The following is a 15,553-nucleotide window of genomic DNA, read 5'->3' as shown; positions in this document are numbered from 1 at the left end:
GTTTTCCATTTCTTATGCAGATCATGATAACCTGTAGAGTAGAGTACAATCATTTGTGCTATGTTTTTAATTTTCTAAAGCACCTTGATGACAGTAAGTGTTCAGTGGTGAAGCATCCTCTATTGAATCACCCTCAAAAGAGAAATAAAACTTTGTCAAGTCCTATATAGCTAAAGGTAAACGTAAAATTATAATTTAATTAGGACTTGCTATAAAGAGCTTCCCTTCTCCCCTCTCCCTAAAGGGATACTGCAGTTATACCACATACCCAATAGGCACCACAATGAAGATCAGAGCTTATACTTAAGGTTTTATACACACCAGTTCCCCAGTAAATGCAAATTTAACAAGAAAAATTAGACATGTCATATGTTCAAAATGCTCATGGCAAACAATCATTTTGCATTCCTGCAAATAAAATTGTTTTATACTGTAAGCTGGAGGCGAGTGTAACTTATTTTTGTAATAAAGTTTTTATTTTTTTTATGTGTCATTAATATAAATGTGTGTTAGTACAGAGATCTTCTGGTTTAAAAAACTTAGAAATTGCACACATTTCAGTATGTTGTACTTACATAATTTTTAGAATAGTGGTTGCCAATAGCCTGTATGTTTCAACATTAATTGATTTTTTTATGTTATCTTAATAAACCATTTTAGTATGTTGTATGTCAATTACTGGGATAGCTGGGACATAAAGTGTAATTTTAAATTGTCAATAAGTATTCGTTGGAATATATGTAAATGTGCCTTGCCGGTTATTGAAACTAACCTAGAAAACAAGAGTGGGTGGCAAAATTAGTTCCTGGTGCTTAATGAAACACTTTCCTGCCACTAATTTTATATATTGCCCCGTGCTTTTTAAAATTCATCATTTTCTCTCAAAACTTAGTGTAAGTTTGAGGGCTACATCAATATTTGTTACATTCTAACATAATGATAGATAGTACATTAGGTTTATGGAAAGTGAGTGAACTAGATGTAGCCTTCATATCTGATTCTTAATGTAATCCTTGGTGCTAGCACTTTCCAGTGCCAGGGAGTTAAATTATCCCATGAAAGAGGTTATTGCCATGCCTTATTGGCACTTTACTGTCATATGGTTTAAAGGGACACTGTCAAGATGTTAAAAGTTCAATTTCTACTATAGATTTATTTGGTCTGGGGTTTGGGAAGGATCAATGTTATTTAATAGATCTTCTCATTGCCAAGAAATTTAAGGGTGAACACTTTTGTAGGTTAACAAAAGTGTTCTTGAGTGAACAGTTTGCTGGGTTGTGAAGACAATTTGGCATTTTTCATTGGGGCAAGAGGGAGGGTGAACTGATCCTTATAAGGGGAGTCAGAATTGGTGAATAAAGCATTTTTCTTGCTGGTAAATGTAAAGTGGTTTTGGAATAAGATATATATACACACACATACAATTGAAATTACTTGACAGTGTTCATTTGAATAACTGAATTCAAGCCATTATATCTTACTTTTAAAATTAAATATGATTTGCACTGTTCTGATATGGGTGCAGTTTTTGAGCAATATAATCAGAGCTAAATATGCATGTGGTAATAATAGTGATAAAGTGAACAATGAAGTTCTGAGAAGAAATATTAACCGTGGTATTTTCAAACATAAATTTATTGTAAAAGCAGTATCAAATACTAATCAAAAGATTAAGGAAAACAGGCAATGCATATATAAACATAGTTTGAATGTTACATGACCTATAAAGCAATAATGCTATATATCTGGAATGTGATGGGATATGAGTACTGGAAATGCAAGTTTCGAATCTTTTAGTATAAATGTCAACATGTCAAGGGAATTGTTCAATTGTAGGTTATTGCTATTTGTGCTTTTGTTCATGGGTTCTTGGCTTTGACAGTCTTAAAAATGGAGAGGGATTGATTAAAATTCTATCTACACTTAAAAAGAGAGTATCTTATAAAGCTTAGAGGTACCTCGCCCTTGAAAAATTAATTTCTTAAAGTACTCTTCTATCAAATTTGAAATACGGTGAGGTCTGGTTTCTAGAGATTTAACAGTTTTTAAAACAATCATTAATTTATCCTCACCGGAAAGTTGGCTATTCTGTCAGAACAAATTTCTGGATAATATCCATATCTTACCAAAGTTGTCATTAACACTCGAAAGGATTTCCAACATTGCTACTTGAATCAATTTCAGTAAAGAGAAAGGGATAGACACAGAATCAAAATTATTAAAATATGTCACAGTAGTTTCTGTAAAACTATCATCAGAAGCCTTCTGCTAAGTTATTGACTAAAATAACAATTCTACTACTGTTTAAAAGACAACTTTCCTCAGTTGTCTAGACTGTTGAAATTGGGAAGGATAGGAAATTATAATGAAGAACTGAGTTGTTTTGCAATTTATTAAAACTTGGTTTACAAATTTTGAGTTATTTGGCATAATGATATATGTGATGTTAGGTGTCACATTTGTAACACTTCCACAACTTGGAGAACAGCCTTTTGACTGCTAATGTTACTTAATCTGTTGACCCCCCCAAACAGTTATGAACCATCTATTCACATTGTGGGAGGTAGTCAGATGTATTTTGTAATTGTTAAAGGGATAAGTAGAAACTCAAAATGTTGGGATGGGAAGATGGCAATGGCCTGGAGAAAAAGAAAATTTTGGCCTTAAAAGCATAGTCTCCAAGAAAATTCTTCAGTAGCTACAGACTGCATTACTTTTAACATTTGTCTGACCTGCACCATTTGAATTCAGTGGTGGATGTGGAATTGGTGAGTAATTTACAACTTAGATATGCAATAGTAATAAAATTATGGGATGGTGTTTTAAAGTATGGCTCAGTGGTAAATTGATCCATATTTTTCTTGCTACTCAGTGGGATATGCCACTAACTTTCCAAAGATTCTATTCAGCATCAGTGTTGACCTGTGAAGTAAAATCCCTATTACATGCTGAAATGATAGTTGAATTTCTCTAGTATTTACAAAAGTGAGGTAGGTGTGGCCAGTCTTGATAACAGCACACCCTCTCACTAGGAACTCAGTGTACCTAACATTCTTAGCACTAGAAACATTGTTAGGCAAGTTTAAAAAAAAGTATGGTATTATAACCAAAATTTGGGGCCAAGAATAAGCTTTTTGATAGTGATTGATAATATTCATCTGATGAAAACTCTTGGCAATCAGGCAATGAGAAACAAAAAAACTTGTACTTGAATATATTTTTATTTCAGAAACAATCAGTTCTTAGTTTAGGTGGTATTTTCTAGTTAGCTCTAAGGGTGACTGGATTCTTTTCCTTGTTTCCTCGTAACCCTTTCCCTCAATATAAAATCCTTGAACTCTAGTCAGTTTTGGGGTTTTTTTTTATTTGGATTAGATGTGTGAAGTACTGTCTTCTGCCAAAAATCCTCTTAATTACCTGTTCTTTTAAATTTAGTGGGTTTGTGCTTGTTTTGAGAACAGTTAAAAAAAAAAAAACTTGTACTATTCTGTACTGCCTCTGATGTTAAGAGTTTGTGTATAGCATAAGGAAGCTAGCTCTGACTATATTTTCCTAAGAATAAAGACTTATTTTTGTAGCATGTCTTAGGACCTTCAAGAGTCTAAGTATTATTGTGAGTGTCCATTTCATCATTTTGTTTCCTTTAACAGCTTTTTAATAGAAACAAGTCTATAGTGCTCTTAATGTTTTCTTACACAAAGTAAAAATCTTACCAGGAATTACCCCATTTCTAGCATATTTTATGGCTAGAATTATGAGCAGATTTGTTGGAATGTGCTTTTAATTTTATGTGCAGATGAAGACATTCTGCAGTCAAGTGCATTCCTATGGATTTTGATGGAGAAATCATGGTAATTTGGTTCATTTCTACTTTTCTAGGAACATGTTCCCAGCATGCAGTGTTCCTTCATTCTCTGTCTAGCAAATACATTTCCCCTGAAGATTTGGATGTGAGAGGTTGAGGTTGCCAGGAATTCTGGAGAGGGAAATGAACATCAATCTGCTTAAATATTATGCTCCACAGTTAGATGACTGTGCAAATGAGGCTAGGTAGGTGAACTCAGCTTAAAATGCACTTATTAAGCTGAATTGGTCAAGAACACTTAAAAGAATGAGGAACTTAAGTAATTGCTATATGTGGGCTATAGAGATCATATATCCAACCTCTAGTGGTTCTCAAACTTTTGGACTCTGGGCAAGATAAAGAAGTCATTGATTATTAAAAATACCTTCTAGAGTTGAGAAAGAATGATCATATTCATGTGATATTAGTGCTGTAGTTAATCTTTCCTAAATATAAATTGTTCTTCAATCTAAGGACAGTCTCATCGTTACAAGCAATAATAAACCTACTGGGGGGGGGGCGGTGTGGTTTCATCAATAACTCCCAGATCATCTTTCGAGAACCATTGCCCCTAGCCTGTTTGGACTACACTGGATGAAATGCTAATTTAGTGCCTTATTTCCAAAACTGGTGTACTGAATAAAGTGGGTTAAAGAATTATAAGTTTGGGTGATATAAAGCCTTTCTGGAAAATATTTCTTTTATATCAATCAGGTGGTGTTTTTTTAAAGTTGTGTTTTTTTTTTTTTTTTTTTTTTTTGTTTTGTTTTTTTATAAATCCAAGAGAATTCTGACACTAGATAATAGCATCAAATATAGGAGTGAGGGACAGATATTTCTGTAACTTGGTACAAGTTTCTTTTGTACCTTTTGACCAAAATTCTGCTATTTCTCCAAGTGTGATGTTTTCAAACCCTGGAGGGCACTTTTTGGAAAAGCTGCTGCCTACCACCTGTGTAATGTTCATGAATTATTGTGTCTTGCCTCTTTTAGGCTTGTCAACTGGACTTTGAAAAGAGCTCATTTTCGTGCTTTGAGGTTTCAACTTTGGAGAGAATTTTAGGACACCTAAGGGAATTGGCACCTTCCATTCAGTAATGACTACAGCCAACTCTCAGGGCTAAAGGGGAGGAAGGTTTTGGTGTGGTTTTTTGAACCATAGATAACTGACCTGGAATTTGGTAAATGAAAACCCCATTTGCAGTTCATTATAGTATAGAAAGCAGAGAATTGGGTAAATGTCCTAATTGAAGTGAGACAGGTGATTTTTTTTGCTAATCTAAGAAGAGTGTGAAATGAGTGAAACAATTGGAGCTGTAAAAAATTTGAGAATGTTGCATTCCTGGAAAATGAGATATTTGTGTACTTCTGACCTGGCCCATGGTAGAAAAACAGCAAAATCAATATCTTGATAATCCACAAAGTGGGCCATCTATTCATAATTAACATATGGATGTAATATATACACAACACCTTGTTTTATGTTAATATTTGGGCCTCTTAAAATGATTTTTGCTAATCTTCATCTGTTCTATGGAAATTAAAAAATGTTTGTGGTCAATGATGGTCCATTTGAAAGCAATATATTTTTATCAGTCTGTATCCTATATAATAAGAAGAGAGAATGAATACTCAGCTTCATATTTTAGTGACTTAAGATAATGTTAATATCCATGCCATTTTAGAGTATCCATTCTTTTTAGAATGTTTCCATATACTAAATCTAATTTAGTGTCTACAAAATTCCCTTAACTGGAGTTTCTTAACCCAGGTTTTCTTTTTTGCCTAAAATGATCTCATTCTCTTTTGTTCTATTTCTCACATTCCATTTGTCATTTTTAAAGTGTTTAGGAGAAACCAACTGACTTGAGGTCATAGTGAAACACTGATAGAATATATTGGTCTTGGCAAGATCCACTGTAAGCCTGTATATATTGTGATATAATTTTTTTTTTTTTGCAAAATCTACTTAAATTTACCATTCATTTACCTAAACCATGATAATCATAAACTAAAAGTATCTTAAAGAATTTGAATAGGATGAGAGCTTTCTTGGAAAATACTTAAGGGTGACAGTAGATCTTTAAATCTACTTTCAAATTTGACTAGAATATAAATGCATGAACAGGGAGGTGACATCAATTAGTGACCCAGTGACATTCTTTTGGTTATCCTGTTTAGAGTGAACTTGTATTACTTGTCAGAGAGTTGTGTCACCTCACTTTATTTTATTGTCTTGTGTGTTCTGTTTTATTGCTCACTTTATTTCACTCCTTGTCTTAGTTCCAGCTTTTACTTACCTCTTTTGTGTATGTTTTGTCATCTTTAGAATGTAAGCTCCTGGAGGGCAGGGAAATTCTGTTGTGTTGTATGTGGTGCTAGGCACTCAATAAATGTTAAACTTTTTAAAATATAAAGACATTTCTAACCTAATTCACAACTTTAAAATTTTTGGTTGAAATTTATTTTACTTACAAAGTTTGTTTTAAATCAACATGAGCTCTTTTGATAAGACACTGTCGATATTTCAGGTTAAATTGGATCCTAACTCTTAATTAAAAAAAAAAAAGGTTGATTTTTAATGTGAGAGTATCATTTAATGAATACCTCTTACTGGAAATCCTTTAGTGAAAGCTGACTGTCCATTTGTTAGGGATACTATTAAAAGAATTAAAATAAGTGAATGGTAAATCATTAAAGATTGGAGAAGATAACTTTTGAAGGCCTTATGTGTTCTGATTTTGGCATTTTATTCAGCAAATTTTTTCTTCCACTTAACTAGGATAACTTTATTTTTAGGTGCCCCATTCCTCTAATATATGGAACTGATAATCACATCTTGTAGATGGATAAATGAGAGAACAAGGTTTGACTCTTAGCAAGTAATCATTCTTGGTGTAATTCCACAATACTTGATATCTGTGCGATGTCTACTGAGGTGTACATAATGCACTATTCTAGACGGTTAGCCATTTGTACCTTTTTCTGTAATAGTACTTGAATCAAAACAATAGGAAAGAATGCTTAATTTGGCATAAAAAATGAATTCAAATTCTGAACCATTTTGTAACATGTTATAGCAGTTAGCTAATTTTTAAGCACAGGGGGCAATAAAATGCCTAAGGGCCTTTTCTCTAAAGATTTAGGGAATTTATTGTAAATGAGAAGTCCCAGGTTTAGTCACAGTAAACTTTGTGCCTCCATTTTAGAAAATTACCAACACATGGGAGAGACTGGAGACTTGGCTTAGCCTTACATTTATATCTATCTCTAGTTAGCACTTTTTCATTTGTGTGGTTTTAAAGATCAAATCATTCAACTTCTCAGGACTTCATTTTTTTTTTTCAGGAGGGGGCTACTCTAAAAAATTTCTCAGGTCTGTTTAACCTCTTAAGTCTATCTAATCTGTTGAATTAGTCGTTGGTTGCACATTTGACTTAATAGTGTTAGTAACTAGATAGCCCCCTCTTAACAAAGTTGATATGATGGTCAAGTGAGTTTGTAGAATGCCAAATATTTTTTGTCGAGCACTACAAGAATGTAAAGCTCTGAGGTTTTTCAGCAGCGGCTACAAAAACTTATTTGAAAAGGGGATGCATGATTTGAGTTAGACTTTTAGACTAGAAGGCCTTTGAAGTACCAACTCAGGGTTGTGAAATGTTCTCATGTAAAATGCCCATATACCTAAGTAAGACAGGATCTTGGAAACTCATTTGTCGTATTAAATAACCCTGCATAGTTAGCCTATATAAAAATATCTGCCAAGTATTTTTGTCTAGATTTGTAGTTCAAAATTCATCTAAAATTGAAGGTTCCATATATAAAAAAAAATCCTTCACACATTACTTTGAGTACTTCCAGTAAGACAAAACCTAGTTGTACAAATGTTATTTTTTACCTAGAAGAGTTCATTCCACATGTAGTGTGGTTGTTTATTCATTATGTAGAAGTTAGTTTCAGGATATATAAATTTTACCTCCATTAGTAGTTTCATTTATGGAAAAAATCAGTAATTTTTTCCACAACACAAACATTTCTATATTTGCTGTAGGTCTTTGTGTTTTGATCATTGTTTAAATCATTGAAGCTTAAGTTTCTAAAAAGAAGAAATACATTTAGTCTGACACTAGGAACCTAGGTTTTCAATGGATTTTGTTGATTAAAAAAGGAAAGTAATGTTGATATTCACAGATTTGTTAAAGCCACAGTTACAAATTTACCATGCAGCAACACTATTGTGCCTCACATGCAAGTTCTTACAAATTGGAGAATGATGGGTTAATTGAAAGTCAGTCCTCTTTCCCTTGTGAAAGTGATTAAAACAAATTGAGGTTGACTTTAGGCCTGTTAACTGCTCTTTGCATAATATAACTTCTTTTTCCTACTTGGTCTACCAACCAAGGTATCTGAGCTATACCCTTCCCTGTCCATCTGGCTTGCAGGAAACTCAATCAACCATTAAATTATGTTATTCTGGCATTTAATGAAAGTTCCTAATTATCTTTTTATACCATATTCATCTCAAATACTTTTATACCTGTTTTCATTGACTAGGATCTACATTTAGTGTTCTCAAGAAACCTAGTCAGCAGCTACATTTCTCAGGACCTTCAGTTAACAAGAAGCTTTTACTAGATATTTTAAAAAGCAAATTGTTATAATTTGTTTGTTTTTAATAATGCTGAAATTTTTTAAAGTCCTGAAATGAATATCAACTTTGTTCCATTAGATGACTACAATCATTTGTCTGTGAAGCTGAAACAGCTTCATATTTGCAAGAGATGATCTTGATCTTAAATAACAATTAGTGGTCATATTTTGAAATAAGATCTTATGGATTTGTATAAATTCCCTGAACTTAAAATGATTAAACATCTTAAATTTTCCCAATGATCAGTTTAGAAGTTTCGTTTGTCACTGTTCTCTCTTAGATGATCATTATGACTTAGTTTAATAGTAATGTTAAAATTAATAATTTATAAGAAATTTAAAAAATACTAACAGACTAATCATTTTCTGATGGAAAAAAATCAGTATTGTAAACTTTTATTAAGGGGTAAAGAATTATCTGGCCCCCATTTTTTTTCCTGTAAGTCCATCCATTGAAAAATGTTTCATGTTAATATTGACAGTACTAAATGGAATTTTAGAGCATGAATTATTTCATCTCAAATTTAAAACTATTAAAGAGTTCATAATTATTCTAAAATGCTTAATTAGGTAATGAAGCCTTGGTTTTTGTGGAAAAGGTGAAGTAGTTGGAAGAGATTCGGAGGGACCTTGTTCTGCTGGAGTCCAGGTATCTTATACTTGTAAGGGGTGGGAAAAATGTCTGAATTTGATTAAAAAAACTTTTAAAATAGTCAGCAATAATACTTTAGATTCCATCGCAAATCAGAACAGAATCCGCTCCCATTTAATGCACATGGTATACAGAAAAATTAAGATGTTTAACTCCCAGATATTGCTTTGTATACATACATTTCATGTTTTCATAGCTAAAGCTAAGTGGATAAATTTTGATTATCATGGTTTCATAAGTAAAGAAAACCATTCAAGCAGTCAATATGAATCAAATCAGAAAGTTAAATTGGATGTGAAAAATTTTTGTGATTCGTTCCCTCCTGTTTCAAACAAATAAATTGTTTGATTAATCAGCTGCTAAACTAGAATGTATCTATGAGCCAACTTTTATTACTCCAGAAATTTAAATAAAATGGTTAATCAAAGTTTCAATAATTTGAAATATGTGAGCCATGAAATGGGTTGACAAATTGAGGGTGGAGAGAATGGGAAACTTGATGCTTTGGTGTTCTTTTCCCTCCCTTACCAAACCTTGATAAAGTAAAAATCCAAATCAGAATGCTAATTGTTCAAAGTTTATAATATTGTACTTAATTCTGAGTTAAAATATTTTAAAGGCATAGGTGGCTTATCAGATTTTCTAATGACAAAACTTCCAAGGACCATCTAAACACTGGATTGTATAATTTTAAATTATCTTTATTGGCTATGGTATCAGGCTGAATTTAATAAGATGTAATTAAGATAAAAAGTCTTTTGTTTCAAAAATTCTGCTTCTAAAAAGCAGAAGGAAGCATGATTAGAAAGTAGTTTGAAAAAACTTTAGGGTTAGGGTAGATGACAACTTAATGAATTGGCAGTGTAATGTGGCAGCTAAGATTGTTAAAGTATTGGGTTTGCATTGAAAGTCAATTTCCAAGAAAAGAGGTAATGTTTTTAATTCTCTTTTTAGCCAGACTTATTTCGAGTGTTGTGTTATATGTGGGACATTTTAAGAACAATAACATGCTTGGAGAGCAAGCAGAATGGTTAAGACTTTTGTGACAATAACCTTAGAAGATAGATTGAAAGGACAGGATGTTTAGCCCAGAGAAGAGAATATAGGAAACTTGGTAGCTGAGAATTAGAGGTATTCAAAGAAGCTATGTCAGTAGGTGTATTTGAGCAGAGGGAATTCCTTAAAGTGTTGGGAATTCTTTTTGAGTGGGGGATGGATGGTGAAATTCTTATCACTAAATCAATTTATGATTAATAACTCAAACACCACTTTTTCTTTCTTTGTCCTACTAGGAAGATGCTTTAAAAGATAGCTTGTTTTGTGCCAGAGATAACTATGCCAGCAAACTGGCATTACTCTATAAATATGGTAGGCCCTATTAATTATCCATTCAATCTAATAAAAGTAAAACATTAAAATTGCAGAGTTTTGGTTTTCACATAACTTTGGTATTCCCATTTGATTTTCATAACCATATGAAAGAGAACAAGTAGAGAACTACCTATTGCCACATATGGCTATTCTGTGAGAGAGCATTGCTGTTAATGTTTCGTGATATAGTTTTTCAGGTTTGTTAAATGTTTTCTAATTATTCTGAACTTACCCAATTTAACAGTAAACCTTACATTTCTCATTCTTGTTACTATATTTGAGATAACAGTTTTTCTAGTTGTATGACCTTGGATAAGCTGCTTAATTTTTGAATCTTTTCATGTTGCAAGGATTGTTAAGTTCTTTGTGAAATAATGCTATATGCAAATAAGAATTTTTTTTATAGAGAAGTAAACTTGGATCAGAAGCTTTGGAGACAACCTTTATCAGTCATCATACTAGCAACTCGGGTTCATAATGATCACCTCCTCTTTAACTGTGCAGTTGTAAGGGAATATTAGGTCTGTTTTCCAACTAATTTGGATGAGAAAATCTTGCATCTTAGAACCTGTTATAATCATAAACACTGACATAATGCAGTAAGATAAAAAATTGGGAAATTTTGGGAGGAAATTTGAAATTAAGCCTATTTTCATATATTAAAATAGCTAATGTAACATTTTTACATGTCATTTGATCAGCATTTTGGAAGAATTGTTAACATTGAAATTTTCTGTCCAAAATCTTCATTCATGCAGAATAGCAGAGTTCTTTGGCATCTTGGAAAACATGAAATGTAAGATCCTATAACAGGGTGAAGATCCATGAAATGGAAGATCCTATAACAGGGTGAAGATCCCATTCAATTTAATATAAAAACTGGCATTAAAAAAAGATGGATATAAAGAATAGACTTATTTTGCTACTCTGACTTGAGGATATGATTATCTTTAAGATACCTCACTAGGCCAATGCAAACTAATTAAGCACAATAGATGTTGACAACCAATATTCTTCTCAGAACCAGCTCAACTTTGGAGGTAAAAAGACCTTATTTTCTAAGGATGTTTTATAAAACCATCTTAAAATAATATTTTTAAGGTAATATAATTTTATAATCATGTATTTTGTTATCTTATTGGATAAAAGTGCTGTTTGGAGACTTTGGAAACTTTTAAGCTAATTTTAAGAAGTTGCTTGACTTCTAGGGATTTTGCATTTAACCTGTTTTAAGTAATCTTGTGTTTTGCTATGTTTGAGGCAGTGTTATGTAGCATGATGGGCACTTAAACTTGGGTTAGGAAACCTGAAGTAAAGCAGATTGCCACTATTATGCTAAACTCAACTGTGGTTATCACTTATCTAAACTATTCTTATTATGAAAAATAAAAGGTTTGGATTCTTGACCACAAAAACTTTAGCTTTAAAAAAATATGAAACTAAGTTTAAAAATAAAATAATGTGTCTTTGTTTTTAAGCTTCACTGTAAATTAGTTTTATTCTAATTTACAGTTTTCTAAACTGCGCACGCACAGTTTGACCACAAAAACTCAGCTTTAAAAAAATATGAAACTAAGTTTAAAATTAAAATAATGTGTCTTTGTTTTTAAGCTTCTCTGTAAATTAGTTTTATTCTAATTTACAGTTTTCTAAACTGCGCACGCACACGCACACACACACACATTCTCTCATTTGATCTTCAATATTGTATTAAGTTTAGTTAATTGTTTTAGAGGCTCAAGTTGCTTAAGTGACTTGACCAAAGTGTATTATACAGTAGTAAATGCTAGAACAGAACCTAACTCTTTGGATTCCTAATCCAATTTTCACAATGCCATCACCTCCCCACTCTCCACATGCAATGTATAATGTGATTCTCCACTAACATTTTTTATTTTGATAATGAAGAATTCTATGACTATACTATACCTATTTTCTTTATGCTCTTGTATAGCTCATTTTCAGCTCTTACAAACAAGTTTGGCATGAATAAGTCAAACATCTTCCTTAGAAGCATTTGAAAGCTTTGAAGCTATAAAAAACTACCTGTAATAATCATTTGAATTTTTACTGTCATTCCCTTCTCCAGTTATTTAAGAGAGACCTTAGAGGCAAATATATGTGGAAACCTTTAGAGCAGCATTGGCTCATTGGGAAATAGGTTTAGAGCTAAAAGGGACATTAGAGACTCATTTCAATTCTCATTTTATAGATGAGAAAAGTATTGCATGGCAGTCATAATTTGAAACCTCATCTTCAGACTCCAAATTCATCATTCTCACTATTATTTTTTCCTCTGTTTAAGTACTCTGTTTAACAGGTAAAGGTAGTAATTAATTAGGTAAGATTCTGAGAGTGCTTATGCTCTACATAGAGCCACAAAACACTGTACTCCAAAGTATCAGGAGTTATGTCTGAATTAGAAATTACTAGCTAGGTAATGACTAGTTAGGAATACTTAAATTTTCAGTCGTTAAAAAGCAAATTATATCTAAGCTCTTTAAGAACATTCTTGGAAATGAACAGTGGTATAATTGAGATTTAACTAAAAAAGATTTTAACCATTAAGAAAGTGTCAGAATTCTAATTATTGGACAGCATCTTGACAGCCATCTAGTTTAAATTGCCCTAGAATGGTTTTTTCTACAAATTCTCCAACAAGTGGTCCTCCAAATTTTCATAGGAAAATCTATTTAAGTGGTTTGAAATTTTCTAAAAGCGCAAATCACGAGAGTATTGCCTTCATTTGGAACAACTTAAATTTCAGCTCATTTAAAACTTAATATTTTTATTATATAGAGTAATTGGGATATGCATTAAAAAAGAATCTTCCATTTTTAATCCAGAAGAAACTACAGATTAGGTAATTCTCAAAGATCCATGTTAATTTTTAGTAAAGGAAGCTTTCTTTTTTTGGTAACGGGTAAGTGAGAATAGTGGGAAAAGTTCCCAAAAGATAAATAAATATTTATATGCTATTAAATGGAACTTAACCACCATAATTGAAATATTGGTAATATATCCTATATACTAAATCTAGAATCCTAGAAATCTACATTAGTGTTTAAATCTTATCCTAGTTTTTTGGAGCTCTGAGGGAACTAAAAGATAATTTAGGCACCTAGTTGGCACAATGGATAGAGTGCTGGGCCTGGAGTCAGCAAGACTAAGTTCAAATCTGTCCATAGACACTTAATAACTCTAGGAAACTCACTTTATGTCTACCTCAGTTTCCTCAACAGTGAAATGAGGATAATAAAAGTGCCTACTTCAAAAGTCTGGGAAGATCAAATGAGATAATATTTGTAATGTGCATAGCACATTAAGTGCCTGCCCCTTAAGTAAGTGCTATATTCATCCTGCTATTAATTATTATTGTTACTATCTATTGTATTATCTAAGCCAATTATTATAATGCAGATCCAGACTAATAAAGTCAGGATCAGAATCCAGGTTAGAAAGCCTAGTTTAATGCTCTTAAATATTTTTGTTAAGTTAATTACAATTTTCTTAACATTTTGAGTATCAAATGATGTAGCTATGTAAACTACTTTGCATGCTTTGAAGTTATAGAAAATGCTAGCTTTCATTAATTCTTTCATCTTTACCACAAATTGATTTCTAATTGCTTAAAGTAAGTAGTCTACTTGGTGTAAACATGAAATGATTCATGAACTAAGCCAAAATTATTGTAATAAAAAGAATTGTAATGACATAATTATTATAGCTATTTCTGCTTAGTTCATGAATTTTTTACACTTAATTTATGGAATGTAGGGGATGATTTCTTGCATTTTTTAATTTTCTTTTTTACCTTGAAATAAAAATTGTAAGAAACTGAAGTTGTGTACAACACATCCTGCAAAGAGTCTGTATACTCTCTGACTTTGATATTTCTTTAAACTACACATCACTGATCATTTAAAATTTTTTTTTTAATTTTAAACCCTTAACTTCTGTGTATTGACTTATAGGTGGAAGAGTGGTAAGGATAGGCAGTGGGGGTCAAGTGACTTGCCTAGGGTCACACAGCTGGGAAGTGTCTGAGGCCGGATTTGAACCTAGGACCTCCCGTCTCTAGGCCTGGCTCTCCATCCACTGAGCTACCCAGCTGCCCCCTATCACTGAATATTTAAAAAAATCTTAATTGGTATTAGATATGAAGGAAGTTGAAAAAAATGTCCAGAAAAGAGGCTTGGATTTTGTCACAACAACTTAGCTTAAGTTTTATCCATAACATGAGTTTATATAGATTTCTAAAACAATTTTATGGCTTTGAAATGTGCAAATACATCTTTGAAGCATTTCATTGCTAAGTACTTTTGCCGGTGTTATTAATGGTTATAAAAAGTCACTTTGTTTATCTTAATGGTAAAATGTCCTGTAAGATATATATATATATATATATATATATTTATTTATTTAAAATGCCTATTATTACATTAGAACACTTATGGTGTTCTAAGCACTGCTCGTTTTGATAAATTTGCTTTACCCCAAGTTGCTAAGGCTTGTTCACAGATGCTACTATAAGAGGAAGGTGTGATTTATTCTTTCCCACTTCCCAGGTAGGTTGGTGGTAGGGGAATGATACATAATAAGCATTAAACTTACATTCAAGACCTACTTCTTAATTTACCAGTTTTGATGTCTAGTTCGAAGCAATCTCTTTTTAAAATAAAGAAAATTTTTTAAACCCTAACCTTCCAAAATATTAGAATCAATATTATATGTTGGTTCCAAAGCAGAAGAGTGGTAAAGGCTAGGCAATGGGGATTAACTGACTTCCCCAGGGTCACGTAGCTAGGAAGTGTCTGAGGTTAGATTTGAACCCACTACCTCTTGTTTGAATCTGGCTGTCAATCCACTGAGTCACCTAGCTGCTTCCAAACCAGTCTCTTAATGTATTTCTTCTCATTCATAAGAAACTGATTGAAAGCTATAAGGAGTCTTGGAGTTTATCTAATCCCTACTTATCCTTTCAATTTACAGATGAGGAAATAGTCTCTGAGAGAGGTTATATCACTTGCTTAAGG

General features: G+C 32.3%; 1 protein-coding gene across 4 annotated transcripts in view; it reads left to right on the top strand.

Moving 5' to 3' along the window:
• Positions 1-662, top strand: part of LOC123247450 (synaptotagmin binding cytoplasmic RNA interacting protein) — a 33,132-nt gene extending 32,470 nt beyond the window's left edge. For all 4 annotated transcript variants that reach the window (XM_044676348.1, XM_044676346.1, XM_044676345.1 and 1 more), the window contains exon 12: positions 1-662. This exon is cut by the window's left edge. The gene's annotated coding sequence lies outside the window, so the exon portion shown is untranslated.
• The last annotated feature ends 14,891 nt before the right edge of the window (positions 663-15,553 follow it).

The sequence above is a fragment of the Gracilinanus agilis genome, chromosome 4 (genome assembly GCF_016433145.1).
Source record: "Gracilinanus agilis isolate LMUSP501 chromosome 4, AgileGrace, whole genome shotgun sequence".
NCBI lineage: Eukaryota > Metazoa > Chordata > Mammalia > Didelphimorphia > Didelphidae > Gracilinanus > Gracilinanus agilis.
Note: the sequence above shows the minus strand (reverse complement) of the source record. Positions and strands in the feature narration are given on the sequence as shown.